The sequence below is a fragment of the Erythrolamprus reginae genome, chromosome 2, assembly GCF_031021105.1.
Source record: "Erythrolamprus reginae isolate rEryReg1 chromosome 2, rEryReg1.hap1, whole genome shotgun sequence".
In the NCBI taxonomy this organism is placed as follows: domain Eukaryota; kingdom Metazoa; phylum Chordata; class Lepidosauria; order Squamata; family Dipsadidae; genus Erythrolamprus; species Erythrolamprus reginae.
The window spans coordinates 147,760,457-147,780,422 of record NC_091951.1 but is presented as its reverse complement, the minus strand read 5'-3'; positions in this window follow the sequence as shown (position 1 = coordinate 147,780,422).

Sequence of the window (19,966 nt, the reverse complement as noted above, 5' to 3'; positions counted from 1 at the left end):
CCCACTAGATGATGCAAGTAATCTTTAAGCAATGGATTGCTGCTCCTATTCTCCAGGTGAATATCTACCTGGAGGAGAGAGAGGAGAATGAGTTGCATCTTGATTGACCGGCTGACTTCATGTTCAGCTTTCCGTAAGGCTGCATCTGATCCATGAACTATTCTATACAGTATTTTGCATTTTAGTCTTACTAAGCAAGCTTCAACCTGGTAAGGGGAGGAAAAATCATACAGTATTCTGTCTGAAAACTGCCCTTTGATAAATTAGCAATGGCAAGTGCTCGCGGTGCATCCCTGGCTAGATGGCTGAATTTTGTAGGATGCATCACTCCCTCGTGCTTGCAAAATAAGTGTGCAATCAGAAATTTAAAAGAACAATTCAGGAGAAGACTTTGAATAAAATCAATTCACACATGTTCTTATTTATTTATTCCATTTTTTTATGCCGCCCTTCTCCTTAGACTCAGGACGGCTTACAACATGTTAGCAATAGCACTTTTTAACAGAGCCAGCATATTGCCTCCACAATCCTGGTCCTCATTTTACCTACTTTGGAAGGATGGAAGGCTGAGTCAACCTTGAGCCAGTGATGAGATTTGAACCGCTGACCTACAGATCTACAGTCATCTTTAGTGGCCTGCAGTACTGCACTCTACCTGCTGTGCCACCTTGGCTCTATTCATTTATTACTTGCTGTTGTGATTCAGCCTGAGGCTCCTCAGGGAACGGCTGGAACTCTGCCGGATCCATGCTCAGAGGGGGAAGACGATGAACAGGAGGGGGAGGACCAGGCAGAAGAGGAACGGGAGGAGGGAGAGCAGCCTGAGACCCCCGGGGGGGGGCTCTCCCCAGCGAGTAGCCTGGATTCATTAGATGAAGACGTCCAGGCTATCATAGATATGAGGCAGAGACGGGCAGCCCAAAGAAGGGGCCAATTAGCAAGGTATTTCCATTCCTGAATTGGTAACAGCTGGGTTTGGGTGTGGTTCTCCTCAGCAGGGTTGAAAAGGCAGGCCCACCCTTACTGTATTGTGGAGAGTTATCTATTGGGAGTCCTGTGACCTTGCTTCGATTCTTGGCGTCTCTGATCCTGGCTTGTGGCTTCGAAGGCTGAAGACTTGGGGGAGGCGTGGGTTTTATTACCTCCAGTGTTGTTTTTGCCAGCAAGAATCCTGTTTTATTGCCTGGCCGTAGTGAAACCTCTGTGAAGCTTCATAACGTTCCTGTCTGTAAGAACAGTTTTTGTTACCTGTGTTTGCTTTCAAATATATAAACTGCCTTTGCTTTTTACCAGTGTGTCTGAATACTCTTTTTAGTTGGTGTTGGCGTCTGGGGGGGACCCAGACAGAACACTTGCTTAGCTGTGTTCTGGAGATGTGGCATGAGGAAGGTCCCTTGAGTGGACAACCTCCATCCATCCCACAACTTGTGAATACAAATTTACGAACTTGGGGTTGTCGGTTCCATACTTCTGAGATAGGCATTCACTAACTGATAATTTCCACCCAAACTCTGCAAACTGTTCCTATAAGTATTCACTGCAAGTCTGGAAAGTTTTGTCCCTTGGTCTGACTATTGATGTTGGTTAGATGAGGGGCTATCTTAGTGCTTCATGGTCAAATCTGGCACATTTGGCAGATGTGCTACTCTTAACACAAAAGTTTTATTTTAAAACAGTCCATGTTAAAAAAAAATAGTTTTCTTCAAAGTAATCATTATGTCTTTGAAAGTCCCAGCCTCTGCAGGGAGACCATTCTACAAATATAATGCTCTAGCTTCTATGTATGAACAGCAAGATTGCTGAGTTGGTCATAATTACTTTTTAGGAATGTATGGTAAAATTTATATATGAATTGAGTATAATGCTTTGTTTTGATTTGAAGAATATGGCATTAAAGGATGTGAATTCAAATTCAGCCAAATTCAGCCCACTAAATTTCAAATTATGCAAATAATATCAATTATTATCAGGTTCTTTCCTTAACCCCGACACCCAAAATTAATTTTTTAGACAGCACAGCACAACATAAATTACATTTTGTATAAAATGAATATTGCATGAAATGAATATACTGTATAGTAATAGTGTATGCCACCCAGAGTCACCACTCCAGTGTATCAGTGAAACGGTGGCATTAAAATTTAATAAATAAAATAGGAAAAACTCTGTAATTCAGTGGGAAAGCACAGGACATTGTTTAATCAATAATTTCAATGTGAGTTTCAGGGTTGAGTTGTAATCTTGCCTGGAATTGTAAAGATATTCCCCTAGTTCATTGACTTTTTATCCTTTTCTGGAATAGAAAGAGTGACAGTGAAAATTATGTTTTTCTTATCCCTTTTTCAACCAGTACATCTAGTGAAGGTATCTACCAATGAAAATTCACAAGGGTTGATAAAAAGGCAGGAAGATAAAAAGCTTCCATGCCTAAGTATATACACTGCATCAAGACCCCAGATGTTTATAATATCTATAGAAAACCCATGAAATAATTCTGAAATCTATAAATATTACCAAGAAAGAGAAGGTCACGGCAGCCACATCTTTCTTCTCAACCTAAATCAAGTCCTGATAATGCCCCAGAGAAGCAAGTGGCTCAAGATGCATCCATCTCATGCTCTTATGAATATTGGGATGTGGCTGCATGTGCTTGGTTGACTTTGACTGGAAATGAACAGATGCATTCAGCTGGTTCAACAATTCAAGCTCACACGGCTAGGATATTAGGAGACAGTCTGGTGGATTCTGGATGAGTTCTTGAGATGAAAACAGAAGTATCACTCACATCCTTTTAGCTCTCCACTACCTCATTGCAATTTTCAGTTGGAAAAACAGGCCAAAATTAACAAGGAGACTTTTGAGAATTCTAGAGAAGCTGAATCATGTGACATAGTCAGTCACTGTCTTATCACAATTAATATTACAACAATAATGGTAATAATTACTCAAGGATACAGATGATACCGAAAGATTACTATGATTTGAAACAGGGATAGTGCCCCATATCAGCACCCTATCCTGAATAGTTCCTATACCTTATTTACCTATTTACATATTTGCACATTTACTTATTATTTACTTACTTGCTTGCTTACTTACTTTGTTTGTTTGTTAGTTAGTTATTTGACTTCTATGCTACCCTTCTCAACCAACTCAGGGTGGTGTACAACATAATAAATACAATACAATGTGTAGAAATCTAATTTTAAAAATACTATAAAACTAAAAAAATTCTTTAAAAACCCATCTATCCCAACACAATCATCCACATTAATCCAATTGAGTTACTCAGAGCATCGGCCGGAGCTAATCTTAACGTTCACATCCCCCATGCTCACCGGCAGACACAGGTCTTCAAAGCTTTGTGAAAGACCAGGAGGGAGGGGGCAGTACATATCTCCGGAGGGAGTTCATTCCAAAGGACTGGGGCCACCATAGAGAAGGCTCTTCCCCTAGATACTGCCAGATGACATTGGTTGACGGGACCTGGAGAAGGCCAACTCTGTGGGACCTAACCGGCCACTGGGATGCATGAGGCAGAAGACAGTTCTGTAGGTGTTCTGCCGGCATGTCCCAACCACCCGTAATTACAGGGTAATTAGTCCAAACAGACACACACCACACGATAGAAGGAAAACAAAAGGTCTTTATCAACAGAAAAGCAGAAACAACTCCCTTTTTAAATGTCAAAGGGATTTTCTGGTACACACAAGGCACAGGTTAAATGCAATCCAATTTCTCACCCAGTAACTGGGAAATTGAGTCCAATTCCAAAGTACAGACATTCCACACACAGTCTTGAACAGGGAAACAGCAAACCACGATCTTGATGACACTATGAATCAGATAAACTTCCACGAGGCTAAACCAGCACGCTGCTTTTTTTTAATCTGTAGCACTAATTACAGCAGCCCCACCCAACCAAAGGTGGCCTCACTTATCTCCTGTAATAATCCTTCAGTTGTTCTCTCCTATGCATCACTCTACGCATGCGTGGGTCCGTCATAAGTTCTTGTTCAGAATCCAGGGATGATAAGGATGATTGATCTCCTGGGCTGTCTGCCAAACTCCCCTCTTCCCTGTCACTCACGCTTCCTTCGTCAGAGGAGACTTCGTCAGCAGATTCTATCGGGTGCAAAACAGGCCTGTGGCATGTGGATGTTTCCCCCACATCCACATTCCTTGGGGCAGGAGTTGGGCCAGAGCTAACCACAACACCAGGTAATTTGGTCCTAAGCCATGTACCTGTCATCTCTCTGAATAATTCAAATGTTGTTTAATCAACAATGCTTTAAAGAAAAGAATTTGCAAGGCTTGATCAGAATACAGTTTTCTTGTTTGGATAGAAACCAATTGAAGGCTTTAGGGAGATGAGTATAACTAATAATAGAACTGTGGTCTGCTCCAGTTTAGCTGCCTCCTAGCAAGCTCAGCATTCTGTGTGGAAGCTGTTTGGAGTTCAGCACTTAGGTTACACGAGAAACAGTGGGAACCGGTGCAATGTGACCATGCAAAAGAGCCATTGAATAACTTATATTGTTGTTCTGTCTGGGTGCCCCCAGACTTCAACACCAACTGGAAAAAGCAGCCAGACACGCTGGTAAAAGCAAAAGCACTTTATAGTTTGAAAAATAAACACAGAGAAAAACCTGTTCTTCCCAACAGGCAGGCTATGAGACTTCACAGCAGAGTCCTGATGGCCAGACAATACAGCAGACTTCTTGCTGGCACACCCACCACTGTAGAGAATAGGACCCACACCTTTTCCCCCCAAGGTTTCAGTATTCAAAGTCACAAACCAGAATTCCAAGATGTCAAAGATCACAGCCAGGTCCCAGGACTCCCAAAGATAATACTCCACAAGCCAGGAAGGGTGGGTCTGCCTTTTCAGCCTTTCCAGAGAGCACCACACCCAAACCCAGCTGTTGCCTCTTTAGTGCTGAAAGTACCTGGCTAATTGTCCCCTTCGTTGTGTTGCTCTTCTCTGCCGGAGATCGATTATTGCTTGTGCATTTTCATCTAAGGAATCCAGGCTGCTTGCTGGGGAGAGCTCCCCCTCGGGGGACTCTGGCTGTCCTCCCTCTCCCTCAGCCTGAGATTCCTCCTCTCCATCTGCCTGAACCTCCTGTTCCTCATCCTCCCCCTCTGAGCAGGAAGCCGGCAGAGGATCAGCCGTTCCCTGAGGGGCCTCAGACGGAATCACAACATATTGTTTTGCATTTTTTTTTACATGTTTCGTTTGCAATGAGTGCCTGCAGTCTCTAAATATACCAATAAAGCAACCCAAGGCTGTTTTACTGCAATACTTTGGGGAGGAGAAGGAGGTGAAGCTGCCTATACTAAATTAAACTAAGAAAGGAGTCATCATCTGCTTTGTAGAACCACTGTGAAATATATTTATATTGCATTGTTGGAGAGCAAAGAAGTTACTCATAGCAACGACTGGAGAAGATAATTATTAAGTGTAAAAGAAATGGTACAAAAATCCATTTCTTCCAGAGAACCGCTGATTGCCAAAACCGGGAAGGTATTAAAGTCTCCATCTTCCTCTGAATTTATGTGTAACAATAATTAAATACCTTCCCTTGATCTGAATGTTATATGTTGAGAGCTATAAAATTTTGTCCTGTAGGATCAACCGGAATAATAAAACAGCATGTTATCCTACAGTAATATAAGTTGATAATAGGCATTGTAACTGAAATTCATAATCTCACCGACCGTGATAGAATACATTTTGGGCTGTTTTTAGCCGATTCTTTTTTTTTTAAAAAAGAAAGAAATGCATTTACAAAAGTTACAAGGTCATTCTAGGTGACAGCTATGATAGAAAACTCAGTCATTGGAGCCCCCAAGACATCCAGAATTCCACTGGACGTTTGCAGAAAGGTCGGTAGAAATCTACTATAAATCTCGTATTTGCAGCTCTTCTCTTGACTTTTTAATTTAAAGGATCGAAAGTGGGCTTGGCTAGTCTAGTGAAGAGAAGGACCAGAAGAGACATGATAGCAGTGATTCAATACTTGAAGGGCTGTTACAGAAATGAAGGGGTCAAGCTATTTGAAGGCCAGACAAGGAAAAATGGATGGAAACTGATCAAGGAGAGATTCCATCTAGAAATAAGGAGGAACTTTCTGATGGAATAATCAACCAATGAACAGAAGTTGTGGGAGCTTCATCACTGGAAGCTATCAAGAAGAAACCAGACTGCCATCTGTCAGAAATGGCATAGGGTCTGCTGCTTGGTTGGAGGATTGAATTAGATGACCTACAAGGTTCATTCCCTATTATTTTGTTATTTTCAGGTACAGATCCATGCCCCCTTCAAGCACATCCCAAGGTTCAACTTCAGCAAGTTTCTTTCTAATTCCTTCTGACCTTAGAATATAATGGGGGTAGAGGTGGGGGTTTAGGGGATAAGAGAGAGTCATAATGGCTTCTATTGGTTCAGGAAGAGGTTTTTTTTTCTACCCCAACAGATGAAATCTGCATTTTTCTTGGCTCCTAAATGTTGATTCTAAATAAATCTGTAAAGTGCGATGTTTTGACATTGGAGAGCACTATATAAAACTACATAAAAAGAAAGAAAAGGAATATAGATGTAAGAGAAAAGGCATATTGGTTGGATTGTTTTGACAATGAGAAGTTCTTTTATTTGTAGTAATAATTACAACCTTGCTTCAAACTTTTGTTTGAAATGTTTCCAAAACTTGATATTCATATACAAGGCCTTCCAAAGGGCCTCAATCCAAAACTAATCATGGGATCTGAATAGTAGCAATGAGGATTTATTTATTTATTCATATCTTTCCTTTATTATTTTTGCAAATAACTCAAAGTGTTTTCAGTGGGACAGTCACGCCTTTTCATCATTTGTCCCGCGTCCCACGCCCTTTGAAATATGTTCCGCTTTTTCCCCTCCCAACCAGCCCCCTTGGGAAGAGGCTGGAAGGAGGGGATTCCAGGCTCTCTGCTGCTGCCTCGCCCTCCCCACTCAACCCAGCTTGGCTGGAGGTCTCTGAGCTTACTTCCAGCCAGCTATGCAGGGTCTTTGCTCACCCATTTCCCCCATCCCGCCCCTGGACAGGCCCAGTTTTGTCCCGGCACTGCAGCCCTGTGACCCGGGAGGAGCTTAAGGGCTGTCCGGGCCTCTGCTGGCTGCTCTTCCTTCCCAACCCCAACCCACACTCCAAAGAGGAAGGCCAGCTGCGTGGGCAGTGGAAGTGGGAGGGGGGTTATCCTTCCATTCCCCCTGCCCGTGCAGCCGGCCTTCTATGTCGGTCTTGAGTTGGGCGGTGTGTGTGAAAGAGCAGCGGAGGAACTTGGAGGATGGGTCAGGGGGCTGTCCAGGTCTGCTGGGCAGAAACTCTGCAGGAGAAGGGAAGCACCTGCTGAGCCTTCGGACCCGCTTCACCCCTACACCTCCTCTCCCACCTTCGCCTCCACCCAGGCACCATTGGGGCAGGGAGGAGAGTGAAAGAGAGAGAGAGAAAAGAGAGGAAGAGTGAGAATCAAAGAAAGGGAGTGAGAGAGAAAGTGAAATAGAATGGGAGGAATAGAGAGAGAAAGACAGAGGGAGGGAAGGAGGGAGAGAGAAAGACATAGAGGGAGGAAGGAAGAGAGAGAAAAAGAGAGCAAAAAAGAGAGGAAGAAAAGAAGAGAGAAAGAAAGAGGAAGGAAGGAAGAGAGAGAAAGAGGGAGGGAGAGAGAAAGAAAGAAAGAAAGAGAGAAATAGAGAAAAAGGGATGAAGGAAGAGAGAGAAAGAGTGAGATTTTTTTTTGCTAATTTTTTTTTTGCTAAACTTTGTTTTAGCCCCCCCTCCCACCACTCAATGGTGTCCCTCTTTCCCAATCTTAAAATATGGTCACTTTATCAAAGTGGCAAACATATCTAGCACACTTTCCTCCTATTTTTCCCACAACAGCAATCCTATGAGGTAAGTAGGGCTGAGAAAGACTGGCCCAAAGTCACCCAGCTGACTTTCATGGCTAAGGCAGAACTTGAACTTCTAACCTGAAGCCTATATCAGTAGAGCAAACTGTCTCTAATAAGGCATCTTATAAGGGGATGACTCCCAGGTGGTATTACTTCATAAGAGCAAGAGAGCCCTGAAGTAAATGTTTTGGGAGTTTTCCAATTGTAATCAAACAAAAAGCATTTCCATTAGAAACATTAATCACACGGGCAGCCTAGGAAAGTGCCAGTCCATGTCTGTTGCATTCTGAGGGAAAGAGAAGCAACAGATGGAGGCTGGACTCACTCCGCTCATTCAAATCCATTATGCAGGAACTACCACACCTGGTCAAGCGTAGAGCCCAGCACCATCACCACATGAGGTGATATTTCAGAGTTTTTGTGGTTTCCAGGGAAAGCAAGAGAAAGGCAATATTTAAACAAGATAAGTTACAAAAGGAAAGGAGTGCAAAAACAAGCCTTTCCTCCCATTTCCTCTTCTATCTAGTAGGCCGTAAGATAAAGTCTGCTAAAGTATTTGACCTGCTATGCCATGTGTAAATTGAATGCCAATTATTAGCTTTTAGAGTAGCCTGAGATATTTATTATGCCCTCCTGTCCCCCAGCTCAGCCTTTCCCATTCTGGTTCACAATTTCAGATTTTTAATACGCCATTTCCCCTAAAATAAGACACCCCCTGATAATAAGCCCAATCAGGCTTTTGAGTACATGGCTCAGGGTTAAATTAAATCAAAATATTAAATTGCAGATCTGAATCTATTTTAGGTTCAAAAAATAATATAGGACAGGGTCTTATTTTCAAGGAAACACAGTTACACCTTGTTATAAAAGCATTATCAAATTCTCTTATCTGTAGAAGATCAAACAGATGCTAGCAATCCCCGAGAAAGCATAACTTTAAAGGAACCAATTTAAAGTTAAAACATTAAGATGATTGCTTTTGAAAAGGAACCTGTAGAATTCAGAGTGGGTAACACCGTTCAGATCTACAATTTAATATTTTGATTTAATAATTTGAGAAGATCTATCTGGGGAGAGCAGAAGAACAGAGAAGTAACCTGATCAAAGGAGGAGCATAGTGATCAATGAACAAACAAACCCCCATTTCCTCCCACTCCTTCTAATAGTCCCGGTTTAAATATTGTCCAATGAAATGATTGACCAGACAGAATAGGTCAAGGAGAAAAAAGAAAAAAAATCTAACTCTTCCCTGAGTTTCACCACCCAATTGAAAGTTCAAGTACATGCATCCACACTCACAAATCCATCATATTATCCAATCTCCAATTGCCATGCTGGTAGAGTCCACCCATCTTCTTTCATGCAGGTGCAGAGGCAAAGGATGACCTTGGCTTCCGAGAAAGAATTTGTTACGGCTACCTCCTAACAATCTCATACAATCCCCCTCTCCCATTTTCCCTCAATGGAAAATGCATAATACAGTAGTGTAAATTGTGACAGGCCAAAGATCCCAAATAAAATGGCATCGACATGACACATGTATGTAAATGAACTGCATAAATCTGGATTCTGAAACAAGATGTGCCGATCATACCATACCCATAACCTAAGAATGATGTCCTCTGAGTTTCAATCTCTCCCCACTCACCAGTAGTTACAATTTGGGATAATATTCAGCAGCCTTATAAGGCTCTTAATAAGGATGATAAAAATGACATGTTAAATGCTTTGACCAGTGAGGGGCTCCTACGGGTACGGTCAGGTATGCAGAACCGGTAGAAAAATTTTGAATTAGTTTTCTTTTTTTCCCTTCTGTACTCTTGGTATGTTTTTCCTATCATAGTAAATGAGGTTGAATGTGTATAATTTTAGAAGAGCTGTGTGTGTGTGTATGTGTGTACATGCACATAACGTTTATATAGTAGATAATGTATATTTTTGTGTGCTTGTGTATAATATGTATGTACACATATGGCATATATACATAGAATTAAAGAGTATATTTTGGATGTCCAGTACTAGTAAATAGATAGGGAAATTGTATCTCTTTGAGGCCAGGAGAGGCCAGGCACCCTAATTCTAACCCAAACTTTTGACATGAGTGACATCAGGTTGGCCACCTTTAAGCCAGTCACATGACCTTTAAACCACACCTGGTCACATGACCGTCAAGCCACTCCCACCTAGTCACATGGTCAGCAAGCCCTTCACTGGCTCTGATTGATGTTATTCCATGGTGTCAAATTCATTGGAAGTGTGAAACTGATGCCATTATGGAGACAACGAACCTGTTGGATTTGGATTAAGTTGTTGGAACCCTAAAATTATCTGAACCTAGCCCTTATTTTTTTTAATAAATCCATACTTTTGAAAGTCATTTCTCTCCCCACTTTCAATCCTAATCTTCAAATTGAACCCTAATATAGCCCAGGCTTTCTCTCTCTTTCTTCCTCCCTCTTTGAAAGACTCTCTAGTAATTTTGCCAACCAAAGACAAGAGTTGGCTTACAACCTGTTAACTGTTTCATGTCCCTAAAGAGAGGGGCCATTCTTCCCCACCCCCCCAAGGATGATCCAGGTTTGTGAATTGTACAGCTTCTCTTATTATTCCAGTAGTTCAGTGGGACAACAGGCAAGCAAAAACTTACATAATCATATGGGAAAGTTCTGCAGAAAGTCTGAAAAGAAGAATGACCCAAGAATTAATTTCTCACAGTTCTCACAGTTGTGGGTGGTTTATTCCTGCACTTTCACAAAGCAGCTACTCCTTCCTGCTTCTGTATTTTGATTATATGCCATCAAGTCAGCGCCTTAGCAACCAGATAGACAGGTTTTTCTTCCCCCATGACAAACTATCCCTAAACTGCTTCTCTTGGCTTTCACTTTTCCCAGCATTAGAACCTTCTCCAGAGAGCTAAGTCTGCACATGCTTCTGAGCTGTCCATGGTATTCTCCAGTACAAACTTCTACCCTGCTTTTTTCAAAGTCCAACTTTCACTTCCACAGAGTGTCCCAAGAAAAATCATTGCTTGCAAGATTCCAGTCTTCGTAGCTTTAGTTTAGTTTTCCAAGATCCTCATTGCCACCAGCCTGTGGTATATTTCTTAACGGGTGGTTCCATATTTATTAGGAGGAAGAATGTTGTGACATGGCAGCTAAATGATTGAGAGTGGCACAGATTGGAATGGTTTGTCCCCCCCCCCCCAGTTGTTAATGGAGCCTAAACAAATAAATGGAGAATTTGTCCCATTAACAATAATACTGGGCATTTTGTGATTGCTTTGTAAATGTTCCTGTAGAGATTTTGAACCGAGTGCGTTTTTCATCATTCTGCCTCAGAAAAAAGCCCTCAGCAGACTATAATTGCCCAGGCGTTTTCCCATGGACAGCCATCTATCTCTGAAATATGTTCTTTTCATACTGTGTTTATAGCATTTAAATGCGAAGCCTCTTTTAAAGGTTTTAAAAATGAGCTTGCCTGTAGGCTTCTCCGTAAAGCATTTAAATGGCTCAGAGAACATATCCTCCCTTCTCTATCCAGAGGGAGAAAAATGAAATTATATGTTGGGGCAATTAAGATATTTAGGTTAAAATTCTAAATTAGCCCTTCGATGCTAATGGAAAGGGTCCAAACAAAATGGAGGGGAGGTGTGTTTAAGCAGCATCTCAACAAAAAGTGGCAACTGATCAACCTTATTTGGGCTCAATAGTGGACAATATTTCTAACTCAGGGTTGAAATGAGAACTGCTGTTGTTACCTAGTTTGGGTAATGAAACATCTGCAAGAAAATATCCAAACTTAGAGTGTACCAAGGACCTTCTGGGCTCCAGAATTAAACCGGTTTCATCCTAGTTATGATTTCAATGGGAAACTGCTACATAATTTGGAGCTGGAAAAAAAGATTGGGATGAAAATAATGCCAAACCATTTCCATATTGTTGTCAAAATGGTCTTGTGGATTTGTCTCTTAAATCAGGACAGGGTAACTTCTTAAAAAATCCTTTTGAGGGAGGTGGTTATTGTTATGGTAATGTAACAGCTGTGACCTCAGATCTCCTCTTTGTACCTGCTTTTCTCAAGCTGGATCCCTTCTGGCTGTCTTAAAGCCACCGCTCCTTTGACATCTGGAAAATTCAACTTTGTAGAAGGAAGCTAGCATTAGGGAATTAGCTGTGTTTGATAAATGTAGAAGGGCCTAGCTGCTATTCATTCTGACAAGAGGGCAGGATGATCTTAAAACTATCAGAAATGGTCACCTCAGAAAACAGAACACCCATCGGGCCTATTGCCATTGAAATGCTGAGCACGGTTTTTTGGTTGCTATGGCGACACATTAAAAGCCTGTATTTAGCTAATAACTTTAATATCCAAGATGAAGGCTCTTGGTGGAGAGCTGTCATTACTACCTTGGACGCAGGAAGCCAGCATTTGTATCATCTGATAATAAGCTATAAAAACTTGAATTAGGGAATGGCAACCCTGGATGTTAATTGCTCCATGTTAGCAACACAGCTATTTATCAATAACCACTTAAGAGCACAGCTTTCCCTTTAACACAGACTATAGCTAATTGCCCCCTGTCTAAATGGGACTGCAAAACAAGAACAGCTTGTTATGGGAAGGCTGATCAGAAACTAACAGGAAGGAAGAAAGGCTTCCCCCAATTTCAGGGGGTTTAGTTACAAAGGTCTAAAGAGAGAGGCAAAAATCAAACCCTGGGTCAGAAATGAAAATGTTAGCAAGCACAGCCTCCTGTGCATAATACTGAATTTACACAACACTCTGAAACATAAAGGGTTTGGTTTGGCTTTAACGTACTGTCTGAACCCAGCCATTGCAGCTTTATTATCAAATCGTGTTTAAATTTACAATGTCATAATACAGTGTGCAGATCGTAACCAAGACATAGAGCCCTTTCCACACTGGTCTCTTACAAAGAATACCTTTCCTTGCCTATCAAGGATACAGGTAGTCCTCAACTTACAACCACAAATGAACCTGAATGAGATAATTATTTGTACTGCATGGGACTTGCTTGGGGTGCCCCTTCAGCTCAATCTTGAAACCATTAAGGAGTCTTACGTTTTGTTTCTTTCAGGCATCTTATTTTGTTTCTACCAAAATGCTTCCATGCAGAATCCCAAGTTCGGTAAGTCACTCCATGGATCAACTTCAAAGTTCAGGAGCAGAGTTTATCACAATATCCCCAATCCCTCCCCACTGGTGAAAGCCTATCACCATTTGCATCCATAGCAGCTTTTGCTCTATCAATCCCAGTGTCCAGACATGAGTTAGCTTGTCTTCTGAGAAGTTCGAGCATAGCAGACATCTAGCTTCTAGATGTGTAAAAGGAGAACCAAGGGGTCTAAGGTTTCTAGAACATCAGTGAGATGAAATAGGATAGACTAGGAGGCTTTTTATGTGTGATTTTAAACACATTTTCACATCTTTTCAAATATGCCTATCATTTTTATAGTAGTTTCTACTCAGTGAGCTACTTGAGCTGACTCACCACCAAGACAACAGGCTGATATTTCATTTTGCAAATTTTGATTTGAAGAAGGCCAGGCATATAGAAGCATATTGTATGGAGGTGGGGTTATGGAGAAAGAGACATGGTACCCTTGTTGGTTGTCAAGGAAACTGTAGACTTGAAGTAACAGCTAAATTAAAATAGAAGAGGGGGAGTCTCTCCAAATATAAGATCTATTGACTCACAGAGGTTTGCTAAGTTGCTTGCTATCTTATATTGCAGAATTTAAAGAATTATATTAACAAAAAGAAGTGTGGAGTAGTTTTAATCACTCTATCGAAATGCTTAAGGCGAGGCATTGGACCAGGAAGATCCAGGCTGCAGTACCCATCAAGCAATTGGCTCAATATACCTTGAACCCCCAGTGAAAAGGCAGAATAGTAATTCAATAAAATAATAAATAATATACTGTATGACTTTGCCTTAGATTTGCATTACTAGAATTCTAGCTGCTATCTTAGTATCTAAGTTCATGAATGTGAAATATGTTCGTGGAAAAGAGAAAAGCTTTTCTGTTTTACTCCTTTACAGTATAGCTACTTAATTCTTTTGAACTATTTTTCCATTTTCTAATTCAATTTTCTTTTTAATTCCTGAATTTGTAATATACTGATAGAAAAAGGGTCTATTCCAATCAATACTAGATTTATATAGATTAGACTTAAAATGTTCAATTGGTTAGCAATGAAAAAGAAAAGGAACCACATGTTTTGCAGCCACTAGGTCATCCCTGTCATCCTCCCACTGTTATTAAATTCTCCTTCTGGGATCTACAGTTCATCAACATCTGGAAACCACATAGTCCCTACCTTCACCTGTACTGATTCCTGGTTTGAAGTGATGGGGATAAGCTTTTATGACTGGTTTTCATGAATGCCACTTGAAAAAATCCCTATCATTTCAGTGTAGTGTTAAAATTTGCACTTATATAGACACGCATATCAGTGCGATATTGGCTTACAATGATATCAGAGAATTAAGTCTGGCATAGCCTTATATCAGGGGTCCCCAAACTTTTTACACAGGGGGCCAGTTCACTGTCCCTCAGACTGTTGGAGGGCCGGACTATAAAAAAAATGTATGAGCAAATCCCCATGCACACTGCACATACCTTATTTAAAGTAAAAAACAAAATGGGAAAAAATACAATATTTAATATTTATTCTCCCCCCCCTCTCTCTTTGTCCTTCTCTCTTTCTATTTCTCTCTTGCTTGCTTTCTCTTCTCTCTTTCTCTCACTCACTCTCTTTATATCTCTCCCTCTTTCTCTCTCCCTCTCTCTGTCTCTCCCTCCCTTTCTATCTCTCCTCTTCCTCTCTCCCTCTCCCTCTCTATCTCTCCCTCTTTCTCTCCCTCTCCCCCTTTCTCTATTTCTTTCTTTCTCTTTTCTTTCTCTCTCTTCTCTTTCTCTCACTCACTTACTCTTTGTATCTCTCCCTATTTCTCTCTACCTTTCTTTCTTTCTCTTTCTCTCTCTCCCTTTCTCTCTGTCCCTCTCTTGCTTTCTCTCTGTCCCTCTCTTTCTTTCTCTCTCTTATCTCTCATTCTCTCACTCACTCTCTTTGTATCTCTCTTTGTATATCTCTATCTCTCCCTCTTTCTCTCTCCCTTTCTATCTCTCCTCTCCCTTTCTTTCTCTCTCTCTCGCTCTTGCTTTTTTTCTCTCTTTCTCTCTCCCCTCTTTTTTTTCTCTCTCTCTCTTTCTCTCTCATACACCACGCCGGCAACAGAGAGAGAAAGAGAGAGGCAGAGGTCGGGCGCGTTACCGGGAGGTGGAGGCGGCGTGGGGACGCTGGGTGCTGGGGACACCGAGGAGGGGGTGGACGTGGCCTCTCAGCTGCAGAGCCGAACAAGCGCTGGGGCCATGCGGAGCCGCTCATCCAGGGGGGCGTGGACCGGCAAGGTGCCCTCCGCTCTCTCTCTTTCTCTCCCTGTTGCCGGCGTGGTATAAGAGAGAGAAAGAGAGAGAAAGGAGGGCGACTTGCCAGTCCACGCCCCCCTGGATGAGCGGCCCCGCATGGCCCCAGCGCCGGACTCCACCGTTGCCTCCGCCCTTGTTCGGCTCTGCAACTGAGAGGCCACGTCCACCCCCTCCTCCGTGTCCCCGGCACCCAGCGTCCCCATGCTGCCTCCACCTCCCGGTAACGTGCCCGACCTCTGCCTCTCTCTTTCTCTCTCATATACCATGCTGGCAACAGGGAGAGAAAGAGAGAGAGCGGAGGGCGACTTGCCAGTCTACGCCCCCCTGGAGGAGCGGCCCCACATGGCCCCAGCGCCGGGCTCCACTGTTGCCTCTGCCCCCATTCGGCTCTGCAGCTGAGAGGCAGTAGCTACGTTCACTCCTTTGTCCTCCCCGGCACCTAGTGTCTGGCCCCACGCCGCCTCCAGCTCCCGGTAACACACCCGACCTCTACTTGCAGGAACGGGTGGTGGGGCGGCGCAAAGGGACAAATGTTTCTGTGCGAGGTGGTCGCGCAAGCAGCTTAGAAGGAACAATGACGGCGCGGCCACCTCGCCGCTGACACAGCCCTTCCCGGCAGAGCCCAACAACTCCCGCCGCCAGCGCACAGCTCTGCTCGCCCAAAGCCTGGTGTTGAGGCTGGAGAGCGGGCTTCGGGCTCTCGGCTTCAGCGTCCGCCATTGGGCCGTTGTTTTCGTGGCGGCTGCCCTGCGCTTTTTAAATGCGCCGCTTTCCTGCGCTGCTTTCTTGGGCAGCTGGCTTTACTGGCCAGTGCAGGGTGACTGCTACGACAACAATGATGCCATGGCATCCGCTGATGCCGAGAGCTGTCAAAGAGGCCCTGAAGGGGGACAGGGCGGTTCCCGCCACCTGTGTCAGCGGCGAGGTGTGCTTGCCTTGTGCCGTGGGGGGGTGAGGCTATGGAGGTCTGGGATTTTCAAGCAGCCGCCTTCCCCCCACACACATATACTCAGTGGACAGTTTTTCAATTGCCATCGCCTTTTCCTGAATTTCGCGTCCACTCACCGCGGAGGAGGAGGTGGAGAGGCAAGGAGGCGGGGAGGAAAGCGGCCCTGCAATTGGCCAATTTATTTCTCGCCTTTAGGGAGAGGAACTGTTGCTGCTCTGCCATAGGGCAGCAACAGTTTCTCTCCCTAAAGGCGAGAAATAAATTGGCCAATTGCAGGCCCGCTTTCCTGCCCGCCCCCTTGCCTCTCCACCTTCTCCTCGCTCAGCAGCCGACCGCGGTGAGTAGACAGGAGATTCGGGAGCTTATTATATTGATCAGTAAAATCTCGTGAGCTGCCGCGGGCCGGTTAAAAGACCTCATTGGGCCGCATCCGGCCCGCGGGCCGTAGTTTGAGGACCGCTGCCTTATATTCATCCATCCATCCATCCATCCATCCATCCATCCATCCATCCATTCATTTATTGCTTGCATTTATATGTCACTCACTCTGAAATGGACTCTGAGTGGCTAACAACGGTTATAAATACAATACAAGTAAAAAACAGTAAAAACATCACTAAAATCAGGTATATAATTAAAAAACCATATATACTAACAATCAATCTTAATTCCAGGCCTGCTGGAAAAGCCAGGTAAGGAGGAGATAATGCAAATCTCTGGGGGCAGTTGATTCCACAGCCTCAGAGCCGCCATAGAGAAGGCTCTTCCACGAGGCCCCGCCAACCTTATCAAAATACCAGTGAGAAGTTGCATTCTTGCACAATGTTTCACTATTTCTCCCATCCTGTTTTCCAACAGCCCATCACCCACCAACATACTTCTCAGTGTCAATGTTAGAGGTCCACTTTCAATGCCTGGAGCAGGGTAGGAAAAGAAGCCACCAGTACTATCAGTGCAGAGACGATGAGATCACTTGAAGCCCAAATTCAAAGCTTCCCACTGATCCCAAAGCAGTTAGAGTCCACTTCTACCTGCCGTACTGTGAAAGAAGAAGGAATTGGCTAGGGCAATCCATTGGAGGTTTCCATGCTAGTCCATTTCTGGTCTCATTTGGAAGTTCAAATGGAATGTATTGACACGACTTTGTAGTTGCTTCATGCTTCTTTCAGGCAGGCATTTATAGAATTATACAATCATAGGAGGAGAGCAGCAACGTATCTTTTTATACTTTGAGAAAAGGAAAGGGAGGGAAAAACCTTTGCCATGTAGTATCTCCAGAGAACCAAAAGGAGAGGCAACTGGAGAAGTCAAGATAGAGACGTGGAAGAAAAATATCACTGTTGTGGTTAGCTCTGGCCCAGCTCCTGCCCCAAGAACTGTGGGTGTGGAGGGGAGACATCTACATGCTGCAGGCCTGTTTTGCCCCCGGTGGAATCTGCTGATGAAGGCTCCTCTGACCAAGAAGACATGAGTGACAGAGAGGAGGAGACTGTGGCAGACAGCTCAGAAGGAGATCAATTATCTAGCTCCTCCTTGGATTCAGAAGAAGAGTTAATGTTACAGCCAGGCATGCGGAGAGCGATGCATAGGCAACAACAACTGAGAGAATATTATCAAAGAAAATGAGGCCACCTGTGGTTGGGTGGGGCTGTGGTAATTAGTGAGGCTGCTATAAAGAGCAGCCTGTGGGTTTGGCCATTGTGGAGGATTATCTAGTCATTGTGTTTCGTGACTGCTTTACTGACTTTGACCTTTCGTGTGCTGATTTTTCCCCGCTTTGAAACTAAACCAGAGCAAAGTGTGTTTCACTTTGTGAAAGAAGAAGGACTGTGAATTACCTCACAGCTGCAAGCTAAGTATCACAGAACTGATAAGGGACTTGTACAAATTACCAGTTTGTTTGGAGACGGGTGCTCTTTGCTATACCAAAAGAGGGCTTAGTTTAAGTGACTTTTCATTATAAAGAACATTGTTTTGAATTTTCAAACGTGTGTGTGTCTGAAATTTGTACCTGTGAATTTTTGGGAGGAGTGTACCAGAGAGCCCGACAGAACAATCACCATGCAGGAGCTGCTCCCTGCTCAACTGCACTGACCCTTAGGAAACCCTTTAGAAACAAATTTTCTGGCCATTTTGTTCAATTTGCTATGAATAGTTTTTGACTTATTGAGATCATGGACAGCAGTATTTATAGCATTAGAGAAGAGCACAAAACCTCTATCCCTCCATCTTCTGCTAAATCAATGGTAGTACATCCCCTTACAGACACATACCATACATCTGCTTTATAGAGCATTGAAAGTCCTTCAAAAATGGTCCCCCCTTTTTTGCATTTGAGATATTTAGCACTTTTTCTAAATGAGTTGCAAGCTGTAGGGTGAAAAATATACATGGTGTTTCCATGATATCCTGAAATAGAAAACAAGGCAGAAAGTATACATTAAAACTAATGAAGGACTGCTTTTAAATGTCTATGGAGATTCTCAGTCATCCAGATCATGGTGGTTCTAAAGATGCAATTGTTTTTTTTTTCTTTCTTGTTTTTTTCCTTGAAAACGTTTCACTTCTCATCCGAGAAGCTTCTTCAGTTCAGAACCAAAGAAGCTTCTTGGATGAGAAACAAAACCAAGAAAGTCCAGGTGGCCTTTTTGAACAGCATCTTTGGGGCTGGTTTTAAATTATAAGTAAAATCTCCAAACACAGAAAGCTAGTTCAATTTGCTGGTTGCATATCTAGCAAATGCAAAGACTGGAATCTTAGATTCTAAAAGAATTCTATAATTTATATCTCAACTTAAAATAGGATGCTATTCAATTGGTTCAGTAACTCTCATACCCTTTTAAAAAAAATATAACTGCAGATAAATATTTAGGACAAAATGTATATAGTGCTAAAAAATAAACCCTGAAATTTTACATAAGGGTAGTTAAAATACACTTCTGGAACCTGAATGAACTATGAAAATTTGCACAATTTTGAAACAAAAGCTGGATTTAATACTTTTTAAAGATGCAATAAATATCTAACCAGAGAAGCTGTCCAAAGCATTCAATTGAGGGCAGGATCTGAAGCATAGCCATAATCACTTAATTTTATTCCTGAAATTGATTTGAATAGAATTACCCTACAAGTGATATTTGCAGTGGGAGGAAAAACCCCACTGGTGCCAAGGTTAAAAGTGGATGTAAGACACTAAGTTTTTCCCCTTTGGCAGAGGAAAAGATTGATTGCTGGGGTTCTGACTCTCCTTGACCACATGAATAGTGCAACGGAGCTGCCAACAGGCAAAAGTAACCCTTTTCACACAAAACTCCAACAGGGAATTAGACAAATTCATGGAGGGTAAGGCAATAAAATGGGTAATTGTTCTGTTTAGTGTGTGTTCTTGCCAGAATCAGAAGGAGTAAGTCTTTGGATGTTAATTGCTGAGGAACAGCAGAGGAAGAAAGAGCATAAGACTCAAAAGGCAACATTTTGTCAGAAAGATGACAGTGAAAAAAAATCTAGTCAAGGGGCACTTGTCCAAAGCCCAAATTTAGCAACTATGCAGAATTGAAGAGTTCCCCCAGGCACAGAAAGACATTGCAAATAACCCTGTACTTCAGTTTATGCAGTAAATCTGATCTA